This window comes from Hyperolius riggenbachi, chromosome 10, assembly GCF_040937935.1.
Source record: "Hyperolius riggenbachi isolate aHypRig1 chromosome 10, aHypRig1.pri, whole genome shotgun sequence".
Classification (NCBI taxonomy): domain Eukaryota; kingdom Metazoa; phylum Chordata; class Amphibia; order Anura; family Hyperoliidae; genus Hyperolius; species Hyperolius riggenbachi.
The window spans coordinates 273,848,315-273,873,443 of NC_090655.1; the positions used below are offsets into that span (position 1 = coordinate 273,848,315).

A 25,129-nucleotide genomic window follows, 5' to 3' on the forward strand; every position below is an offset into this window, starting at 1 on the left:
TTTGGATTATTCTGAACAAGGACTCTACAGCTCGTTGGACTCAGCCAACCACGGTATTTGGAACTTTTCAGTCAGTCTCCATCACTTTCTGGTGATCTCTATCCAACCAAGCATCTGTTCAACTGCTAGAGGTGTTTTTGGCATTTTTCTGTATATTTGTTTGTGTATAGTGTTTTAATAAATTAACTATTTAATTGTTCCACTTTTGCCCTTGTTGCCTGATTTCTGATCCTCGGATCTTGACACACTGCCGTGTTGTTTATTCTTATAAATTGTTCAATTTGTTAGCTAGGTTGCAAATAACCTTTTCTTTCCTTTTAGGGATAGCTAGTTCCGAGGTCTCTCTACCTCGCTTTAATCACTTGGAGAGCAGTGGCAGCAAAATACCAGATTGCAAACACAAAATCAATAATTTTTACAGATTGTACATACAACTGAGATTGTATCATGTATGGGCACCTCATCCAGTCTTAAATGTTTTACACTTCTAACAGTGCTATCACCTTAAGAAACCCCTTAAGGTGACCGTTCTATTTCCTGTCCTCTGAGGTTCTGAGTCACTCTGGTGAGATCACCGTCATTGATCTCACCAAAGTGTTACAGCGCCACCTGGAGGATGGAGGTACAATTGCAGCACTGGAGCCCAGGGAGGTGAGTGAGAGGAGGGGCTACTGCTGGCTTCCTGGCAGTGCGATTGTTTCCTGATTTTAGAGTCTGAAATGTTCAGAGAAGACCCTAAAATCTGGAAATAACCAGGAATATGGAGGCTGCCATATCTATTTCCTTTTAAATAATACCAGTTGCCTGGCAGTCCTGCTGGACTATTTGGCTGCAGTAGTGTTTGAATAACACCAGAAACAAGCATGCAGCCAATCGTGTCAGATCTGACAATGTCAAAAACACCTGATCTGCATATGCTTGTTCAGGGTTTATGGCTGAACATATTAAAGTATTATTAATGTATTAAAGCTTAAAATGAAATAAATATGGCAGCCTCCATATCTCTGTCGCTTCAGTTGTCCTTTAAGTATTAAATAAAACCATGGGATATCTAAAAAATAAAAAAGTCCTTTTTAGTAGTAGTAGGAGGATAAATACAACTGTTTATCATAGTTTATTTTCACCTTGGGTTCACTGTACTTCCTCCGCCCCAGGCTGGTCCAAGCCCCAAGTAAGTGAAACTTTTTGTAAGAAATTATTTTATCAAGTTAAATTCTAACTGACCACTAGATGGCAGCAGAAGATGATCTATAATTACGTTTGTGCTAATGTCCTATTTTGTAGCCTTACGTTAACCACATACTATAGGAGTTTTATACCTCTGCACACAGAGAAATATTCAGAACACTGTGTTCTGAATATTTCTCTGTGTACAGAGGTATAAAACTCCTATACATCTGCTAACTGATCACACTACATGACTCCTACCTAGTAAAGGTGGATAGTGTTATGTATGTATAATTCTTGCCAGTCTCCAAAATGACAACCACAGCCCCACATAGCATGTATGATGTCATGATGCCACCACCCACTGGCTGTCATTACTTGGAAGTCCCCGAGAGTGTTTGTGTTCTACACAGAGCCGTGAGAGACACAGAGGTGCCCAGTCATGAGATTCCATTGTTACAGGTAAGCCTGATTTATTTCTCACCCGCACCCCAGCACCTTCTACTCCTGATGGGCATTATAGCACACATGAAGTGACAGCGACATGGAGGATGCATGCCCAAATTTACCCCACAGGCAGCGGTGCTCTCGCGAGTAATCACAAGTGCATATTCGTGACTCAAATGAGATTTAATTGCCGCAGGTGAGCAGCTGGTTGCAGAGGGGTTATTTACCCATAATTCCGCCGTCCGTCCTGCGTTCCAACAGCTTGCACGCATCCTATTGGTCGCGTTGCAAGCCTCCCAATGGCACACTTCCTCTTTCAAGGAGGAAGTGCGCTGGAGTGAGGCTTTCAACGCGACCAATAGGACGCGTGCAAGCTCTTTGAAACGCAGGACGGACGGCGGCATTATGGGTAATTAACCCCTCCGCATCCAGCTGCTCACCTGCGGCAATTAAATCTCATTAGAATCAGGAGTAATCAATTGTGATTACTCGCGAGAGCACCGCTGCTCACAGGAGCCTATAGGCACAAATGTTCAGGCACCTTAGACTTTTCCCTCCATGGACCTAAAAACTCCCAGCAAACTGCACCGCTAGTGTGCTGGCTGGGCCCCTCTGTGATATCAGGACATGCCCCCTTTACTTACACCCCTGAATGCAAGTTGCCTGGCTGTCCTGCTGATCCTCTGCCTCATACATTTATCCATAGCTCCTGAACAAGCATGCAGATCAGATGTTTCTGACTGAAGTGTCACTGGATTATCTGCATGCTTGTTTCATGTGCGTGATTTATTATTATTAATTACCGTATTTGCTTGAATACAAATTGACCTCGTGTCAACTCCAATATTCAACCCTCTTAAGCTGGAATTTTTTATTGATTCAAGTATAAGTCTACCCAACAAAGTTAATGGCTGCACTTGGTGCTCTGGAGGGGTTAATGCATTAACCCTTCCTGTACCTTAAGTGCATCCAATACCTCCTCCTGGCCCCCCAAGTGCTGAAACTATTCTCCCCTTTTTATGCAGCCCAGTATTCCCCCCCCCCCCCCCCCGTCCCCCCGTCCCTGTTAATTGTTGTGGACAGGACTTTCAGACCTGTGTTTTCTAGGCAGTTCCTTTCTCTAGAAAGTGTTACTTACCACTGGGCAAATTGCTGCAAATGGGAATGTCATTATTAGCGCACACATTAAAGCGGATCCAAGATGAAAAACTAACTATAACAAGTAACTTGTCTATATATCTTATCTAAAGTGTAGATAGTTTACACAGCAAATCTAGCTGCAAACAGTTTTAATAGAATATGATTATTTATTCCTGTGATACAATGACAGCAGCCATGTTGTTTGTAAACATTACACATAGGCAGGCTTATCTGTATCTTGAGCCATCAGCCTAATCCCCCCTCCTCCTCCCTCCTCCCCTCTGCCTCTGAAATCAATGGCTAGTAACACCTCCCCCTCCTCCTGTCCAGACTGAGCTCCCATGATCCCTTGCTACTGCCTTGGCTCTCTGAAAACCTTTGGGCATGGCTTTTTTAGTTTATAGGGAATTAGAGTATTAAAACAAAAACAAAAAAGTATTTGGCTTGAGGAATGCCCTATAAACAATAGGAAAGAAACACAATTATGCAATGTGTAAAAGTTCACCTCTGATCCACTTTAATCAGTATGCTCAGTGTTGGATGTGACTCTTGTATAAGTCGACTCCTATACTTTTATGAAATGAATCATACCTACATTTCTAGACTTATACTCGACTATATACAGTAGTATTCCTGTAGCACTGATATTTTCTGCAGCGCTTCACAGTGTTAATAGTCATGTCACTAATTGCCCCTCGGGGGGCTCACAATCTAATACCTACTACTAGTCATATGTCCAGTATATATTCAGAAACTACTGCAGCCAAAGATCAGCAGGATGCCAGGCAACTGTTTAAGAAAATAAATATGGCAGCCTCCATATACCTCTCACTACTAGTGTACTTTAAAGGACAACTGAATCGAGAGGGATATGGAGGCTGCTATATTTGTTTCCTTTTATGCAATGCCAGTTTCCTGGCTGTCCTGCTGCCCATCTGCCTCTAATACTTTTAGCCATAGACCCAGAACAAGCAGCAGCAGATCAGGTGTTTCTGACAATATTGTCAGATATGAAAAGATTAGCTGCATGCTTGTTTCTGGTGTTATTCCAACGCTACTGCAGCCAAATAGATCAGCAGGGCTGCCAGGCAACAGGTATTGTTTAAAAGGAAAAAAAAATATGGCAGCCTCCATATCCCTCTCACTTCAGTTACCTTTAAACAGTGTGGCTTTCTGGGTTTGATCAGCCCATCACTCCAGAGCTCCGCCTACAATCTGCACCCCAACACTTATATCCTCTTCTGGGTCCCACAACTAAGCACTCAGCATGTTATCTATACAGCTCCTGTTACACCCCATACAGCTGATAATGTGCAGAGTACCAGCACTATCTCTATACAGCTCCTGTTACACTCCATACTGCTGATAATGTGCAGAGTACCAGCACTATCTCTATACAGCTCCTGTTACACCCCATACAGCTGATAATTTGCAGAGTACCAACACTATCTCTATACAGCTCCTGTTACACCCCATACAGCCGATAATGTGCAGAGTACCAGCACTATCTCTATACAGCTCCTGTTACACCCCATACAGCCGATAATGTGCAGAGTACCAGCACTATCTCTATACAGCTCCTGTTACACCCCATACAGCCGATAATGTGCAGAGTACCAGCACTATCTCTATACAGCTCCTGTTACACCCCATACAGCCGATAATGTGCAGAGTACCAGCACTATCTCTATACAGCTCCTGTTACACCCCATACAGCCGATAATGTGCAGAGTACCAGCACTATCTCTATACAGCTCCTGTTACACCCCATACAGCTGATAATGTGCAGAGTACCAGCACTATATCTATACAGCTCCCGTTACACCCCATACAGCCGATAATGTGCAGAGTACCAGCACTATCTCTATACAGCTCCTGTTACACCCCATACAGCCGATAATGTGCAGAATACCAGCACTATCTCTATACAGCTCCTGTTACACCCCATACAGCTGATAATGCGCAGAGTACCAGCACTATCTCTATACAGCTCCTGTTACACCCTATACAGCTGATAATGTGCAGAGTACCAGCACTATCTCTATACAGCTCCTGTTACACCCCATACAGCTGATAATGTGCAGAGTACCAGCACTATCTCTATACAGCTCCTGTTACACCCCATACAGCCGATAATGTGCAGAGTACCAGCACTATCTCTATACAGCTCCTGTTACACCCCATACAGCCGATAATGTGCAGAGTACCAGCACTATCTCTATACAGCTCCTGTTACACCCCATACAGCCGATAATGTGCAGAGTACCAGCACTATCTCTATACAGCTCCTGTTACACCCCATACAGCCGATAATGTGCAGAGTACCAGCACTATCTCTATACAGCTCCTGTTACACCCCATACAGCTGATAATGTGCAGAGTACCAGCACTATCTCTATACAGCTCCTGTTACACCCCATACAGCTAATAATGTGTAGAATACCAGCACTATCTCTATACAGCTCCTGTTACACCCCATACAGCTGATAATGTGCAGAGTACCAGCACTATCTCTATGCAGCTCCTGTTACACCCCATACAGCCGATAAAGTGCAGAATACCAGCACTATCTCTATACAGCTCCTGTTACACCCCATACAGCTGATAATGTGCAGAGTACCAGCACTATCTCTATACAGCTCCTGTTACACCCCATACAGCTGATAATTTGCAGAGTACCAACACTATCTCTATACAGCTCCTGTTACACCCCATACAGCTGATAATGTGCAGAGTACCAGCACTATCTCTATACAGCTCCTGTTACACCCCATACAGCCGATAATGTGCAGAGTACCAGCACTATCTCTATACAGCTCCTGTTACACCCCATACAGCCGATAATGTGCAGAGTACCAGCACTATCTCTATACAGCTCCTGTTACACCCCATACAGCCGATAATGTGCAGAGTACCAGCACTATCTCTATACAGCTCCTGTTACACCCCATACAGCCGATAATGTGCAGAGTACCAGCACTATCTCTATACAGCTCCTGTTACTCCCCATACAGCTGATAATGTGCAGAGTACCAGCACTATATCTATACAGCTCCCGTTACACCCCATACAGCCGATAATGTGCAGAGTACCAGCACTATCTCTATACAGCTCCTGTTACACCCCATACAGCCGATAATGTGCAGAATACCAGCACTATCTCTATACAGCTCCTGTTACACCCCATACAGCCGATAATGTGCAGAGTACCAGCACTATCTCTATACAGCTCCTGTTACACCCCATACAGCTGATAATGTGCAGAGTACCAGCACTATCTCTATACAGCTCCTGTTACTCCCCATACAGCTGATAATGTGCAGAGTACCAGCACTATATCTATACAGCTCCCGTTACACCCCATACAGCCGATAATGTGCAGAGTACCAGCACTATATCTATACAGCTCCCGTTACACCCCATACAGCCGATAATGTGCAGAGTACCAGCACTATCTCTATACAGCTCCTGTTACACCCCATACAGCCGATAATGTGCAGAATACCAGCACTATCTCTATACAGCTCCTGTTACACCCCATACAGCTGATAATGCGCAGAGTACCAGCACTATCTCTATACAGCTCCTGTTACACCCTATACAGCTGATAATGTGCAGAGTACCAGCACTATCTCTATACAGCTCCTGTTACACCCCATACAGCTGATAATGTGCAGAGTACCAGCACTATCTCTATACAGCTCCTGTTACACCCCATACAGCCGATAATGTGCAGAGTACCAGCACTATCTCTATACAGCTCCTGTTACACCCCATACAGCCGATAATGTGCAGAGTACCAGCACTATCTCTATACAGCTCCTGTTACACCCCATACAGCTGATAATGTGCAGAGTACCAGCACTATCTCTATACAGCTCCTGTTACTCCCCATACAGCTGATAATGTGCAGAGTACCAGCACTGTCTCTATACAGCTCCTGTTACACCCCATACAGCTGATAATGTGCAGAATACCAGCACTATCTCTATACAGCTCCTGTTACACCCCATACAGCCGATAATGTGCAGAGTACCAGCACTATCTCTATACAGCTTCTGTTACACCCCATACAGCCGATAATGTGCAGAATACCAGCACTATCTCTATACAGCTCCTGTTACACCCCATACAGCTGATAATGCGCAGAGTACCAGCACTATCTCTATACAGCTCCTGTTACACCCTATACAGCTGATAATGTGCAGAGTACCAGCACTATCTCTATACAGCTCCTGTTACACCCCATACAGCCGATAATGTGCAGAGTACCAGCACTATCTCTATACAGCTCCTGTTACACCCCATACAGCTGATAATGTGCAGAGTACCAGCACTATATCTATACAGCTCCCGTTACACCCCATACAGCCGATAATGTGCAGAGTACCAGCACTATCTCTATACAGCTCCTGTTACACCCCATACAGCCGATAATGTGCAGAATACCAGCACTATCTCTATACAGCTCCTGTTACACCCCATACAGCTGATAATGCGCAGAGTACCAGCACTATCTCTATACAGCTCCTGTTACACCCCATACAGCTGATAATGTGCAGAGTACCAGCACTATCTCTATACAGCTCCTGTTACACCCCATACAGCTGATAATGTGCAGAGTACCAGCACTATCTCTATACAGCTCCTGTTACACCCCATACAGCCGATAATGTGCAGAGTACCAGCACTATATACAGCTCCTGTTACACCCCATACAGCTGATAATGCGCAGAGTACCAGCTCATGTACTGCGATCTCCCCTCTCCCTATTGCTCTCACAGATGCCTCCTAAGCCTATGAATAGGGAAGAGCACCAGGGCCGTATTTAGGCCAAGGCCCCCTAGGTCATGGCCTAGGGCTCCACAGGAGGATGGGCACCAAAGCAGCAGGCTAAACTGGTGCAGCATTTGCAAGCTTGCAAATGCTGCAATGCAGAGAGATCAGGCGAGAGCCTGACTGTGGTACTCTACTGCTAGCCTTCTGTGCAGCAGCCGCCTTGCTCTCTGTGCACGTTTGCATTGTGGCCGGCGGCTATGGACTTGGGCAGCATTGGAGACGGAAAGGAAGAGGAAGCTTCTGCACTGGAGATGAACTGAGAAGTGAGTGACATGGATGGCTTCTGCAGTGTGAAGGCGAGCTGGCTACCTATACTGTAAGGGGGGTGCGAAAAGGAGGGATTCAGGGTGCCATCTGACTACCTATACTGGAGGCAAAAGGAGAGGAGTCATCTGGCTATGTATGCTAGAGGGAAGAGGGAGGGGTCATCTGGCTTCCTATACTAGAAGAAAAAGGGAGGAATCATCTGCCTACCTATACTGGGGGTGTCATCAGGCTACCTATAGTAGAGGGAAGAGGGGAGGGGTCATTTCGCTACCCATACTGAAGGGGGCGACTGGTGACAGTGGCCTAGGGCAGTAAAGAGGGCAAATCCAGCCCTGAAGAGCAGGCACATTGTTTATGTTTGACCTCATTGGCGTTGGCCCATTTTCATTTACTAAACTTTTTTGCAGAACTGAAATAAATTCACAATAAATTTCACCTTTACACATTTCTGTGTATTCAGCAGCAGATTTCCTGCAAAATTACATTGAAGAATACCACCAACTATAGCAAATATCAGAGCTGAATGAAGCAGGAGAAGGAAGGGGGGTGATGTTCTGTGGCTAAGCTACTTCCTGTGTTGGCAGTACGCCATTCAGCAGAAAGCGTCTGTAACTAGGACAGTGTACACTTTGCAGTTATAAGAGAACAAAACAACTTCAACTATTGTGCTACCTTAAGACATATAGAATATATCCGGTATATAGAACTGAAGCTAACTAGAAAAATGGAGGATGGGATGTCATAAAATGGATGCTCTGTAGAAATACAGCATCTAGTGTAAAAGTACCTATATTTCATGTTACTGACAAATATTCAGTGTTACAGGAAGTATAGCTCCCCTGCGGTTTGACAGCTTCCTGCAGGTCTTATTGCTTGTAAGCTTCTTGCGGTTTCTATAGGAAGGGTGTAACGGATTAGCAAAGAGAACTTAAAGTTCCAATTACCTTAACTAACAGTTTCAGCTAAAAAAGCAGGGCCGGCGCTACCATTAAGGCAAAGGAGGCAGCTGCCCCAGGGCCCCAGAGCTTGTAGGGGCCCTCAGTGGCTACAAGAGGAAAAACATTTTTTCAAATCGGCCTTATAGTTTTTGAGAAAATCGATTTTAAAGTTTCAAAGGAAAAAAAAAATACACATTTAAAAACCTGCCGAATGTAATGGTTAATAGCAAATCCACCTTAAATGCTAGAAACCCTAAATTTGCAGAATATGTTAAGGAGATCATTCGGAATAAGAGGAAAAAACTATTTTTCAAAAAGACCTTATAGTTTTTGAGAAAATCGATTTTAAAGTTTGGAAGGAAAAAAGTATACTTTTAAATACGGTAAATGTCACTTTTAGTAGCAAACCTAAAGGTAGTGTAATTTTACATGCATCAAACGAAAGCGCAATAAATTTCCTGACGGAGTTTCCAGGGGGTCTATACGCAGCCGCAGAGCTTTGGCCAGGGATCGCTATACAGCCGCAATATGGCTGTATGAAGATCCCTGGCATTTTTTCCTATTTTCCCAAATTTTTTTTTTTATGTTTAGAGTGTGGGAATTTTTTTTTTTTTTAAATTATGTGGGGTCCCCCTTCCTGAAACTTTTTAACCCCTTGTCCCCCATGCAGGCTGGGGTAGCCAGAATGTGGAACTCCGACCGATTGGGGCTTCACATCCTGACTATACCAGCTGCAAAAAAGGTCCCCTAATTGCCATTATCCTCCAGTATGTAATGTCCCCACCCCAGTAATACCATTTCTCCCCCAGTACAGCCATGCCCCCCCCCCCCCCCTGTGTCCCCCAGCATTATTATTCTCCAGTATGTAATGTCCCCCACCCCAGTAATGCCATTTCTCCCCCAGTATAGCCATGTCCCCCTGTGTCCCCCAGCATTGCCATTATCCTCCAGTATGTAATGTCCCCCACCCCAGTAATGCCATTTCTCCCCCAGTATAGCCATGTCCTCCCTGTGTCTCCCAGCATTGCCATTATCCTCCAGTATGTAATGTCCCCCACCCCTGTAATGCCATTTCTTTCCCAGTATAGCCATGTCCCCCCTGTGTACCCCAGCATTGCCATTATCCCCCAGTATTTAATGTCCCCCACCCCAGTAATGCCATTTCTCCCCCAGTATAGCCATGTCTCCCCTGTGTCCCCCAGCATTGCCATTGTCCCCCAGTATGTAATGTCCCCCACCCCAGTAATGACATTTCTTTCCCAGTATAGCATGTCCTCCCTGTGTCCCCCAGCATTGCCATTATCCTCCAGTATGTAATTTCCCCCACCCCAGTAATGCCATTTCTCCCTCAGTATAGCCATGTCTCCCCTGTGTCCCCCAGCATTGCCATTATCCTCCAGTATGTAATGTCCCCCACCCCAGTAATGCCATTTCTCCCCCAGTATAGCCATGCCCCCCCCTGTGTCCCCCAGCATTGACATTATCCTCCAGTATGTAATTTCCCCCACCCCAGTAATGACATTTCTTTCCCAGTATAGCATGTCCTCCCTGTGTCCCCCAGCATTGCCATTATCCTCCAGTATGTAATGTCCCCCACCCCAGTAATGCCATTTCTCCCCCAGTATAGCCATGTCTCCCCTGTGTCCCCCAGCATTGCCATTATCCTCCAGTATGTAATGTCCCCCACCCCAGTAATGCCATTTCTCCCCCAGTATAGCCATGTCCCCCTGTGTCCCCCAGCATTGCCATTATCCTCCAGTATGTAATGTCCCCCACCCCTGTAATGCCATTTCTCCCCCATTATAGCCATGTTCTCCCTGTGTCCCCCAGCATTGTCATTATCCTCCAGTATGTAATGTCCCCCACCCCAGTAATGCCATTTCTTTCCCAGTATAGCCATGTCCCCCCTGTGTCCCCCAGCATTGCCATTATCCCCCAGTATGTAATGTCCCCCACTCCAGTAATGCCATTTATTTCCCAGTATAGCCATCTCCCCCCTGTGTCTCCCAGCATTGCCATTATCCCCCAGTATGTAATGTCCCCCCCCCCCCAGTAATGACATTTCTCCCCCAGTATAGCATGTCCTCCCTGTGTCCCCAGCATTACCATTATCCCCCAGTATGTAATGTCCCCCACCCCAGTAATGCCATTTCTCCCCCAGTATAGCCATGCCCCCCCTGTGTACCCCAGCATTGCCATTATCCCCCAGTATGTAATGTCCCCCACCCCAGTAATGACATTTCTCCCCCAGTATAGCCATGTCCCCCAGCATTACCATTATCCCCCAGTATGTAATGTCCCCCACCCCAGTAATGCCATTTCTCCCCCAGTATAGCCATGTTCCCCCTGTGTCCCCCAGCATTGCCATTATCCCCCAGTATGTAATGTCCCCCACCCCAGTAATGACATTTTTCCCCCAGTATAGTCATGTCCTCCCTGTGTCCCCAGCATTGCCATTATCCTCCAGTATGTAATGTCCCCCCCCCCCCCAGTAATGACATTTCTCCCCCAGTATAGCATGTCCTCCCTGTGTCCCCAGCATTGCCATTATCCTCCAGTGTGTAATGCCCCACTGGTTGGTTAGGGACCGGCACCGGGGGGGGGGGGGGGGGGGTCTTAGTGTTAGGCGTCGGTAGAGGGAGGGTTTTGTGTGAGAGTAGGGCTAGGTTTATTTGTAGTCAAATATTGGTAATATTTACCAGTGTTTTACTATCCTCATTACAACTATTTTTTTTGTTTGGATTATTATAGACAATATTTTGCAATTTCGGCTTTATTCCAATCCCTTTTTAACATATTTATTATTCTGTCTCAGATAAAGATGAAGAATCAATAAAAAATTGTTATAGACAATAGTTTCAAATTTTGGCTGTACTAAGCACCTTTTTTTTTTTTTTGGCACCCTTATTTGATGTAATCAGGAGGAGGATTCTGGGAGGTCACATGACATCACTCTTATCGCTAATAATAAAACACACCTGACTAGAGAGATGTGGAGGATTCTGGGAGATCATGTGACATAATTGTTGGTCTTTCCATACAGAGTTTTACTCCAGTGAAGTCTGGTGATCATGTGACCTTCACGGTGCCCCCACCTCACCCCCTGATATCTGAGGGACACAACAAGCAGAAGATTCTGGAGATCACCAGGAAGATGATGGAGCTGCTGACAGGAGAGGTGAGCGGTGCTGGGAATTATGGGACATAATCCAGTAACAGCAAGGGGGGTGTCTGGGTTGTGACTGTATCATTGTATGTGTCAGGTTCCTATAAGGTGTCAGGATGTCTCCATCTATTTCTACATGCAGGAGTGGCAGTATATAGAAGGACACAAGGACCTCTACAGGGACGCCATGATGGAGAATCTGCTGCCCCTCACATCACCGGGTAAGAGGAGACTTTCATTTCTTACAAAGGAGAGTGCAGTACGGAGGGTCCTCCTAGATCCCCCATCATCTGATAAACACATAGAGACAATGTATTCAGTCATTGTGTATTTCCTACAGATGTATCCAGTAGCAGAAACCCTCCAGACAGATACACAGGTCCTCTTTATTTCTGGGATTGTCTACAAGATGATCGCACCATTCCCCACCATTGTCAGGTAGGTGGGCTGAGGGTCATCAGTGATTTCAAACTGTATTTCACTTTGTATTTCATTTTGCATATGCTGTTATCTGTGTTCACAATTAAAATATTAACTCTCATTTTGTGTGATTAGGGTGGAGAACTGATACATGGAAGTGCTGCTGTGGTTAAAGAGGAAGAAGATGAGACGTATGTGAGGAATAATCAGCAGTCTGTGGAGGAGGGTGACATGATGAGGACAAGTAAACAGGAAGAAGAAGATACATATGTGAGATGTGATCAGCAGTCTATGGAGGAGGGTGACATGAGGGGGACAATGGAAGAAGAGACATATATGAGGAGTGATCAGCAGTTTATGAAGGCAGGTGACATGATATGGACAATTAAAGAGGAAGAAGGAGAGATGTATGTGAGGAGTGATCAGCAGTCTATGGAGGAGGGTGACATGATGAGGACAATTAAAGAGGAAGAAGGAGAGATGTATGTGAGGAGTAATCAGCAGTCTATGAAGGCAGGTGACATGATGGGGACAAGTAAAGAGGAAGAAGAGGAGACGTATGTGAGGAGTGATCAGCAGTCTATGGAGGAGGGTGACATGATGAGGACAAGTAAAGAGGAAGAAGAGACGTATGTGAGGAGTGATCAGCAGTCTATGGAGGAGGGTGACATGATGAGGACAAGTAAAGAGGAAGAAGAGACGTATGTGAGGAGTGATCAGCAGTCTATGGAGGAGGGTGACGTGATGGGGACAAGTAAAGAGGAGGACAATGTCACAGAGGGCAGAGCAGGTGAGTAATCGGCAGTAAATATAGAATAAAATGTGTATCTGTATTGCTGGTGTGATTAAGTCACTGCTCACACATATTAGGGGTTATGTAATATTTTGTCATCTTAAGAGGTCATTCTTCATTGTGTTTGGCGACCACTTACTGGCAGTAACAGTACAGACACCCCGATTGCTGTAGAGTTCCCTGTTCTGTTCCGTGGAGAGGGGAAGGTGGTAAAAGAGTGAGAAACATCCTGCTACATTTCACAGCAGAAATACAATGTGGATAATGGCTTAAGGTGACCAAACATTGTACAATTTTCCATTTTTTTCCCGATTAGATCATTTTGTTTGATTATTCCATTAGATAAAATATAAAGATTTTTCCAACATGTCTGATTGTATTTATAGAACGGGAAAAAAAAAAGTAATCGTTTTTTCTTGATTGAAAAAATTTTTTTTTTCAACTTTCATTCAATTCGATCCTTTTGGTTGAAAAAACTGGAAAATCCAATGTTTTTATTGTACCGTATATTGTACCATTAGTGTTACTGGCCTGTAATAAGCTTATAATGGTCCCTGTACATTACTGTACACAGATTGGTCACAGTGGGGGGTGACTTAGTGTTACTGGCCTGTAATAAGCTGATAATGGTCACTGTACATTACTGTACACAGATTGGTCACAGTAGGGGTGACTTAGTGTTACTGGTCTGTAATAAGCTGATAATGGTCACTGTACATTACTGTACACAGATTGGTCACAGTAGAGGGTGACTTAGTGTTACCAGTCTGTAATAAGCTGATAATGGTTACTGTACATTACTGTACACAGATTGGTCACAGTAGGGGTGACTTAGTGTTACCAGTCTGTAATAAGCTGATAATGGTCACTGTACAATACTGTACACAGATTGGTCACAGTAGGGGTGACTTAGTGTTACTGGCCTGTAATAAGCTGATCATGGTCACTGTACATTACTGTACACAGATTGGTCACAGTAGGGGGTGACTTAGTGTTACTGGCCTGTAATAAGCTAATAATGGTCACTGTACATTACTGTACACAGATTGGTCACAGTGGGGGGTGACTTAGTGTTACTGGCCTGTAATAAGCTGATAATGGTCACTGTACATTACTGTACACAGATTGGTCACAGTAGGGGTGACTTAGTGTTACCGGCCTGTAATAAGCTGATAATGGTCACTGCACATTACTGTACACAGATTGGTCACAGTAGGGGTGACTTAGTGTTACCGGCCTGTAATAAGCTGATAATGGTCACTGTACAATACTGTACACAGATTGGTCACAGCAGGGGTGACTTACTGTTACCAGCCTGTAATAAGCTGGTAATGGTCACTGTACATTACTGTACACAGATTGGTCACAGTAGGGGTGACTTAGTGTTCCTGCCATGTAATAAGTTGATAATGGTCACTGTACATTACTGTACACAGATTGGTCACAGTAGGGGTGACTTAGTGTTACCGGCCTGTAATAAGCTGATAATGGTCACTGTACATTGCTGTACACAGATTGGTCACAGTAGGGGTGACTTAGTGTTACCGGCCTGTAATAAACTGATAATGGTCACTGTACATTGCTGTACACAGATTGGTCACAGTAGGGGTGACTTAGTGTTACTGGCCTGTAATAAGCTGATAATGGGCACTGTACATTACTGTACACAGATTGGTCACAGTAGGGGTGACTTAGTGTTACCGGCCTGTAATAAGCTGATAATGGTCACTGTACATTACTGTACACAGATTGGTCACAGTAGGGGTGACTTAGTGTTACTGGCCTGTAATAAGCTGATAATGGTCACTGTACATTACTGTACACAGATTGGTCACAGTAGGGGTGACTTAGTGTTACTGGCCTGTAATAAGCTGGTAATGGTCACTGCACATTACTGTACACAGATTGGTCACAGTAGGGGTACCTTAGTGTTACTGGCCTGTAATAAGCTGATAATGGACACTGTACATTACTGTACACAGATTGGTCACAGTAGGGGTGACTTAGTGTTACTGGCCTGTAATAAGCTGATAATGGTCACTGTACATTACTGTACACAGATTGGTCACAGTAGGGGTGACTTAGTGTTACTGGCCTGTAATAAGCTGATAATGGTCACTGTACATTACTGTGCACAGATTGGTCACAGTAGGGGTGACTTAGTGTTACCGGCCTGTAATAAGCTGATAACAGTCACTGTACATTGCTGTACACATAATGTGAAGGAGACCAGGGAAGAATCAAACTCTATAACCAGTATTAGGATAAGTGGGCAAACGCCCTACGATAACACATGTATTGTAATTTGTAACCTAAGGAGGACTAACATTTAAAAAGTAACCTTTATTTCATTGATTTAATCACTGAGTGTATCAGCTGCTAGTCTGAATAATTGAAATCCTATCAAGGAGTTGGGATACAGGTATTTATAAGGATCTACAAGCCTATCATCTCTCCAGGTTTATGAGATCACCCCAAACCCCTTGCTAATAACAACAGTACTAGTATACTAGCTTATAAAAAAAACCTCCACCAACCCTACATGTTTCACCCCCTCAGTGGGGGCTTCATCTGGGGACAAAGTGCTCAGTGCTTGGTGCCAGTGCCCAGTACAACAAGTACATTACATCAACATTTCAAACCTGAAATACAACTGTAACGATTGGTGTCAGCACGCAAAGAGAATCTGATTATTGGTGATCTGCAGTATCACCAGGAATGCAGATATTTACCTGATTATTGATGATCTGCAGAATCACCGATAATACAGATATATTGCTAACCTCTGGACACCTGTATAAAGTGAGTGTTTGATGTAACAGTAGTGCTTTGAGTAATGCACAAGTAATTAGAGACAGTATGGACAATACTGCTCTTGAAGTACAAAGACCTTCCAGGAGCCTGAGACTCTCCAAGGGGCGGAGTCAGGCTGGAAGGAGGAAGGTCCAGAGAGTGAGTGACACCCAAGGTGAATGTCACTGACTGGTCTGGAGACTATCTCTTAATAGGAGAGATAGCTCTCGAGGTCGGGCAAGCCAGGTCGGCAACACACGGTCAGATAAGGTACATAGACAGAAGGCTGATTTGGTATCCAAGGCAAGCAGGGTTTGGCAACAGAGTATCAGATATGCAAGGTACCGAATCAGATATCAGAAGAGTAGTCAGGAAAGCAATAAGTCATAACAGATATCAAACAATGCCTAGTTTTGGGTGTGAGGTCTGTGGTCTCTACACCCTGGAACTAGTCTAAGGTATAAACAGATGGTAACACAAGTTCCCTAGTCTGGGTGTGAGGTCCGTGGTCTATACACCATGGAACTAGTCTGAAGTATAAACAGATGATGGTACAAGTTCCCTAGTCTGGGTGTGAGGTCCGTGGTCTCTACACCCTTGAACTAGTCTGTAGTATAAACAGATGATAACACAAGTTCCCTAGTCTGGGTGTGAGGTACGTGGTCTCTACACCCCGGATCTAGTCTAAGAAATAAACACAGTAATAAACAAGTAATCTGGCTCAGTGTGAATTACCAGATCCTCCTGGTTCAAACACACTGTAGGATCTGACTAAGGTCTGAGTGCTTCCACGTAGTGTTCGCAACGGCAGACAACTTGTGACTGGCCAGCAGTAACTATATATAGTGTAGCGCCACCCCTAAGTGATGGACCAATAGAAGCTTGCTCTGGCGTCAGCTGACCAGCCTGGTCAGCTGGTCCCCTCTTGGCCGTCATAAAAGTTCTGCCTCTAAGCGCGCGCGCGCGCATTCCTAAACCTGTGTGAACTAACAGACTCAGCCACACCAGACGCATGCTGCTGCGTGCAAACCGCCATGCTGGACGCGGAACCAGCCGCCTCGGTTTCAGAACGCGCGGCGGCTTTTCCGCGTTTTCTCACAGTACCCCCCCCCCCCCCCTGAGGAGTGGACTCCGGACAACTCCTACCCGGCTTTCCAGGATGTAAGTTATGGAATTCCCTTTTTAATTCCTCTGCGTGCATACGACAGTCTGGCATCCAAGTTCTCTCCTCTATGCCATACCCCTTCCAATGGACCAAATACTGCACGGAGTTCTGCACAAGCCGTGAGTCCAGAATCTTCTCAACTTAATACTCAGGTTGGTCATCTACCAACACAGGGGGGGGGGGGGGGAGCGGAATCCACGTGCACTGCTGGCTTGAGTAAGGACACATGGAATGATCTCACACCTCGCATGCTGGCAGGGTAATCAATAGCATAAGTAACATTATTGATTTTCCTAGTCACTGGAAAAGGACCCACAAATCTGGGTCCCAACTTGGGCGACAGTTGCTTCAGAGCCAAATGTCGTGTGGACACCCAGACCAAGTCTCCTGGACGGAATTCCCACTCTATGGAACGTCTCTTGTCAGCCTGACCTTTCTGACTCTGAAAAGCCTTCTCCAGATTCTTTTTCACTATTCCCCAAATTTGTTTAAATGATTTTTGCCAATCCTCCAGGGCTGGAAACGGGGTAGAGGCCACTGGTAATGGGGTGAACTTAGGTAACCTTCCCGTCACCACCTGAAATGGGGAAAATCCTGAGGAGGAGCTTTTCAGATTGTTGTGTGCAAATTTGGTCAATTTCTATTCTGCATAAACTTTGCATCAACTTGGAATTATCAGCAGCTCACAGACTATCCACAGAATTATCTAGCAGGAATTGATGATGTTTATCTATTTGCAGGGTGGAGTCTCGGCATCAGGAACCTCTCAGAGACTCGTCTCTCTGTATCCACAGACTGTACAATGGATGATGATGTCACTGGACAAGAGTCTCCTGCAGATATCCTGGTTACACCTAATATTCCCCCAGACTCCCCTCACCTGTCTAACCCTGAGGGGCCTCATACCCAGCACAGCTCTCCCCCTGCTGGAGGGTCTTATTCCTGTTCCACGTGTGCTAAATGGTTTTTACAAAAATCACGTCTTGTCAGACATGAGAGATCTCACAGTGATGAGAAGCCCTATTCATGTGCTGAGTGTGGGAAATGTTTTAGACTTAAAGCATACCTTGACACACATGAGACATGTCACACTGGTGAGAAGCCATACTCATGTGCTGAGTGTGGGAAATGTTTTAGACTTAAAGCATACCTTGACACACATGAGACATGTCACACTGGTGAGAAGCCATACTCATGTGCTGAGTGTGGGAAATGTTTTAGACTTAAAGCATACCTTGTCACACATGAGAGATGTCACACTGGTGAGAAGCCCTATTCATGTGCTCAGTGTGGGAAATGTTTTGCACAGAAATCACAGCTTGCCATACATGAAAGATTTCACACTGGTGAGAAGCCCTATGCATGTGCTGATTGTGGGAAATGTTTTGTGCAAAAATCACAGCTTGTTGTACATGAGAGATCTCACACTGGTGAGAAGCCCTATTCATGTGCTGAGTGTGGGAAATATTTTGCACGTAAATCATATCTTGTCATGCACGATAGATCCCACACTGGTGAGAAGCCCTATTCATGTGCTGAGTGTGGGAAATGTTTTCCACAGAAATCATATCTTCTCACACATAAGAGAACTCACAATGGAAAAAAGCCCTATTCATGTGCTGAGTGTGGGAAATGTTTTGCTCATAAATCAGTTCTTGTTAGACATGAGAGATCTCACACTGGTGAGAAACCCTATTCATGTGCTGAGTGTGGCAAAGGTTTTGCACGGAAATCAGACCTTTTCAGACATGAGAGAACTCACACTGGTGAGAAGCCCTATTCATGTGCTGAGTGTGGGAAATGTTTTCCACAGAAATCATATCTTCTCATACATAAGAGAACTCACAATGGAGAAAAGCCCTATTCATGTGCTGAGTGTGGGAAATGTTTTGCTCATAAATCAGTTCTTGTTAGACATGAGAGATCTCACACTGGTGAGAAACCCTATTCATGTGCTGAGTGTGGCAAAGGTTTTGCACGGAAATCAGTCCTTTTCAGACATGAGAGAACTCACACTGGTGAGAAGCCCTATTCATGTGCTGAGTGTGGGAAATGTTTTAGACATAAATCAGTTCTTGTTGTACATGAGAGGATTCACACCAGTGAGAAGCCCTATGCTTGTGCTGAGTGTGGGAAATGTTTTAGACTTAAAGCATACCTTGACACACATGAGACATGTCACACTGGAGAGAAGCCATACTCATGTGCTGAGTGTGGGAAATGTTTTAGACTTAAAGCATACCTTGTCACACATGAGAGATGTCACACTGGTGAGAAGCCCTATTCATGTGCTGAGTGTGGGAAATGTTTTTCACAGAAATCACATCTTGTCAGGCATGAGAGATCTCACTCTGGTGAGAAGCCCTAATCATGTGCTGAGTGTGGGAACTGTTTTTGTGTGAATTGCTGCTTGACAGAGATTTGTGCTGAGTTTGGGTTTTGGTCATAAGAGTTCATTTCTTAATCCAGACCAGAAATCTACGCCATACGTGGGACCCATTATCTGTGCCAGGGTGTAGATTATAATTACCTTTCCACACGCCCCTCCCCTCTCCTGCCACTGCAGCCCACTCACCCTGCTGTCGCAATGACAGCAGAGCTCTGTGAGGCGGTCAGGAGAAGATTTTATTGGCTCCTGACACTGTGATTGGCTGTGATTGGCTCACAGGGTCACAATGAAATCGGCTCCTGACCGGCTCACGGATCTCTGTGTCATACTGACAGCAGGACGTGAGATCGGTGTGAATGGCGAAAGAGACGGGTCCATGCGGCGTGACGTCGGTGAACGTTTCTGATCCTCCAGGGGCCGGAGACTGGAAGTGGGGAAGTTTCTTTTATTTCTTGCAAGGTGCATGCGGCAGCATATTTACACCGAATACTAAGAACTCTCATGCTGCCAGAAACCTGAGCGCTAATTGCCTTCTGGGTAATCAGTAACTCAGTAAAGGACCAGCCTGTTGGGCAGAGTGGTGTCTCCTCCCTCTATAACTGCAAATTATAGATGATGGACTACTTAGGAAGAAAAGCAGAGCACTCAAAATTTTTGTTTTTATAAAAATGTGTAGGTATATATATATATATATATATATATATATATATATATATATATATATATATATATATATATATACAGTACAGACCAAAAGTTTGGACACACCTTCTCATTCAAAGAATTTTCTTTATTTTCATGACTATGAACATTGTAGATTCACACTGAAGGCATCCAAACTATGAATTACCACATGTGGAAATATAGTACATAACCAAAAAGTGTGAAGCAACTGAAAATGTGTCATATTCTAGGCTCTTCAAAGTAGCCACCTTTTGCTTTGATTACTGCTTTGCACACTCTTGGCATTCTCTTGATGAGCTTCAAGAGGTAGTCACCTGAAATGGTTTTCACGTCACAGGTGTGTCCTGTCAGGTTTAATAAGTGGGATTTTTTTGCCTTATAAATGGGGTTGGGACCATCAGTTGCGTTGTGGAGAAGTCAGGTGGATACACAGCTGATAGTCCTACTGAATAGACTGTTAAAATTTGTATTATTGCAAGAAAAAAGCAGCTAAGTAAAGAAAAACGAGTGGCCATCATTACTTTAAGAAATGAAGGTCAGTGAGTCCGAAAAATTGGGAAAACTTTGAAAGTGTCCCCAAGTGCAGTCTCAAAAACCATCAAACGCTACAAAGAAACTGGCTCACATGCGGACCGCCCCAGGAAAGGAAGACCAAGAGTCACCTCTGCTGCGGAGGATAAGTTCATCCGAGTCACCAGCCTCAGAAATCGCAGGTTAACAGCAGCTCAGATTAGAGACCAGGTCAATGCCACACAGAGTTCTAGCAGCAGACCCTTCTCTAGAACAACTGTTAAGAGGAGACTGTGTGAATCAGGCCTTCATGGTAGAATATCTGCTAGGAAACCACTGCTAAGGACAGGCAACAAGCAGAAGAGACTTGTTTGGGCTAAAGAACAGAAGGAATGGACATTAGACCAGTGGAAATCTGTGCTTTGGTCTGTTGAGTCCACATTTTAGATTTTTGGTTCCAACCACCGTGTCTTTGTGCGACGCAGAAAAGGTGAACGGATGGTCTCTACATGCTTGGTTCCCACCATGAAGCATGGAGGAGGAGGTGTGATGGTGTGGGAGTGCTTTGCTGGTGACACTGTTGGGGATTTATTCAAAATTGAAGGCATACTGAACCAGCATGGCTACCACAGCATCTTGCAGCAGCATGCTATTCCATCCGGTTTGCGTTTAGTTGGACCATCATTTATTTTTCAATAGGACAATGACCCCAAACACACCTACAGGCTGTGTATAGAGATGTAGCGAACGGTTCGCCGGCGAACGGTTCCAGGCGAACTTCGGTGGTTCGCGTCCGCCATGCAAAGGCGAACTTTTACGGAAGTTCGATTCGCCCCATAATGCTCTTTTGAGCAGAACTTTGACCCTCTACATCACAGTCAGCAGGCACATTGTTGCCAATCACACTGCACTCACGCCTGGAGCCCCCCCCCCCCCACCCCCCCTTATAAAAGGCAAAGTCCTTGTGCCATTTTACTCACTCATCTGCCTACACTAATTAGTTAAGGGACAGCTGCTACACACACTCTGCTAGGGAGAGTTTAATTAGGCTTGTTCCTTATATTACTCCCTCCTACCCTCCACTCTTCTACCTATTCCCTCCTACTGGAGGGAGGAGGGTCTCATCTGACAGGGAATTATAGTATTTCAAAAGCCAGCTTACATACCGTGGCTAGGAATCAAACCCAGGTCTCAGTGTGTGGTGGGTTAGTACCTTAACCACTGTACCACCAACACTACCAGCTGAAGCTAGCCTAGCATGTACCATTTATGCTCAATCCAAGAGAAACATTAGGTTGCTTAAAGGGAACCTTAACTGAGAGTGATATGGATGTTTCCTGTTAAACAATACCAGTTGCCTGGCAGTCCAGCTGATCTCTTTGGCTGCAATGGTGGCTGAATCACACCCTGAAACAAGCATGCGGCTAATCCAGTCTGACTTCAGTCAGAGCACCTAATCTGTGAGAGAGAGAGAGAGAGAGAGAGAGAGATGGATGAATCTACCTGGCTATCTTGGGTTCTCTTTGGACAACTGTTGAACACAAAAGGCAAGGCCATGCCTGGCTACAAATCCTTAAGCAGTGGCTGGATGGTGTAATGGTTAAGGGTTCTGCCTCTGACACAGGAGACCAGGGTTCGAATCTCAGCTCTGTCTGTTCAGTAAGCCAGCACCTATTCAGTAGGAGACCTTAGGCAAGTCTTCCTAACACTGCTAATGCCTATAGAGCGTGCCCTAGTGGCTGCAGCTCTGGTACTTTGAGTCCGCCAGGAGAAAGGTGTGATATAAATATTATTTGTCTTGTCTTGTCTAATTTTTCTCTTGGATTGAGCATAAATGGTACATGCTAGGCTAGCTTCAGCTAGTAGTGTTGGTGGTATAGTGCTTGTGTTAGTTACCTATCACACACTTAGACCTGGCTTTAATTCCCAGCCAATGTGAGTTGGCTTATGCTACAAATCCTTAAGCAACCTCATTTTGTGTGGTTGTGTTAGTTGTGTTAGTTACCTACCAGCTACCACACACTGAGACCTGGGTTCAATTCCCAGCCATGGTATTTAAGCTGGTTTATTAAATACTATATTTATCTGGCAGATGAGACCCTCCTCCCTCCGGTAGAGGAGGAAATAGGAACAAGGGTAGGTGGAGGGAGGAGGGCAGTGTAGGCCTGTAATTGAATTGACCTTAAAATAGGGGTTGGTTTGAAATCTAGATGTTTGCCTGGGACTTTTGATGCGTATTTCACTCAATCATGGCTTCCTCCAGGTATTAGATCCCTTGAAACATGTTTTCTATCATTTTTCCAGCCGGTAGATATTTTTCTAAATTTTAAAGTTCGTCTCCCCATTGAAGTCTATTGCGGTTCGCGAACTTTTTCGCGAACCGAACCTTTCGCGGAGGTTCGCGAACCGAAAATCAGAGGTTCTCAACATCTGTGTAAGGGCTATTTGACCAGGAAGGAGAGTGATGGGGTGCTGCGCCAGATGACCTGGCCGCCACAGTCACCAGACCTGAACCCAATCGAGATGGTTTGGGGTGAGCTGGACCGCAGAGTGAAGGCAAAAGGGCCAACAAGTGCTAAGCATCTCTCGGAACTCCTTCAAGACTGTTGGAAGACCATTTCAGGTGACTACCTCTTGAAGCTCATCAAGAGAATGCCAAGAGTGTGCAAAGCAGTAATCAAAGCAAAAGGTGGCTACTTTGAAGAACCTAGAATATGACATATTTTCAGTTGTTTCACACTTTGTGGTTATGTACTATACTTCCACATGTGTTAATTCATAGTTTGGATGCCTTCAGTGTGAATCTACAATGTTCATAGTCATGAAAATAAAGAAAACTCTTTGAATGAGAAGGTGTGTCCAAACTTTTGGTCTGTACTGTATATATATATATATAGAGCGAGAGAGAGGGAGAGAGAGAGAGAGAGAGAGAGAGAGAGAGAGAGAGAGAGAGAGAAAGAGGGCGAACTGTCAAGATGTCTACACCAGTTCCAGGTAATTTTCCTAAATAAATATATTCCATCTGATTAGCCCTTTATAGCCAGACAAACATGATTCTTCTTTAGTAGATTCGAAAGTCATAATAATCTGTACATTGTCAAATAAAATAAAAAATGGTTTAAACAGTACAAGTCATCTACTTGAATACGCATGCTAGGCAAATATATTTTTAAAAAATAATAATGAATTATTGTATTCATGCTATCATATGTATCAATGAAATTACTGCCTATAAATTGTATCCATGAAATTACTGCCTATAAATTGTATCAATGAAATTTGATACTAAAAAATTACAATTATTATTACAAGTAAAAAGACAGAAAAAATGGTATTTAACGAAAACTTAATGCTGTAAATCACCAAAAATGTATGTATATTATCGGTCTTCTCTTTCTGCTTTAGTCTCTGCTTCACGAAGCACATGTTAGGAGGTGTGGCTTCAGGAAGCACATGTGAGGAGGTGTGGCTTCTGGAAGCACATGCTAGGAGGTGTGGCTTCTGTAAGCACATGTGAGGAGGTGTGGCTTTGGGAAGCACATTTGAGGAGGTGTGGCTTCCGGAAGCACATGTGAGGAGGTGTGGCTTCTGGAAGCACCTGTGAGGAGGTGTGGCTTCTGGAAGCACATGTGAGGAGGTGTGACTTCTGGAAGCACATGTGAGGAGGTGTGGCTTCCTAGAACACATTTGAGGAGGTATGACTTCTGGAAGCACATGTGAGAAGGTGTGGCTTCTGGAAGCACATGTGAGGAGGTATGGCTTCCAGGAGCACATATGAGGAGGTGTGGCTTCCTGGAACACATTTGAGGAGGTATGACTTCTGGAAGCAATTGTGAGAAGGTGTGGCTTCTGGAAGCACATGTGTGAAGGTGTGGCTTCTGGAAGCACATGTGTGAAGGTGTGGCTTCTGGAAGCCCATGTGAGAAGTTGTGGCTTCTGGAAGCACATGTGAGGTGGTGTGGCTTCTGGAAGCAATTGTGAGAAGTTGTGGCTTCTGGAAGCACATGTGAGTAGGTGTGGCTTCTGGAAGCACATGTGTGAAGGTGTGGCTTCTGGAAGCACATGTGAGGAGGTGTGGCTTCGGGAAGCACATGTGAGGAGGTGTTGCTTCCAGGAGCACATGTGAGGAGGTGTGGCTTCTGGAAGCACATGTGAGGAGGCGTGGCTTCTGGAAGCACATGTTAGGTGTGGCTTCTGGAAGCACATGTGAGAAGGTGTAGCTTCTGGAAGCACATGTGAGGAGGTGTGGCTTCCAGGAGCACATGTGAGGAGTTGTGGCTTCTGGAAGCAATTGTGAGAAGGTGTGGCTTCTGGAAGCACATGTGAGGAGGTGTGGCTTCTGCAAGCACATGTGAGGAGGTGTGGCTTCCAGGAGCACATGTGAGGAGGTGTGGCTTCTGGAAGCACATGT

At 44.8% G+C, this 25,129-nt stretch overlaps 1 pseudogene; it reads left to right on the forward strand.

Moving 5' to 3' along the window:
* Positions 1 to 12,944: 12,944 nt before the first annotated feature.
* LOC137537211 (zinc finger protein 850-like) overlaps positions 12,945 to 25,129 on the forward strand; it is a 75,224-nt pseudogene continuing 63,039 nt past the window's right edge.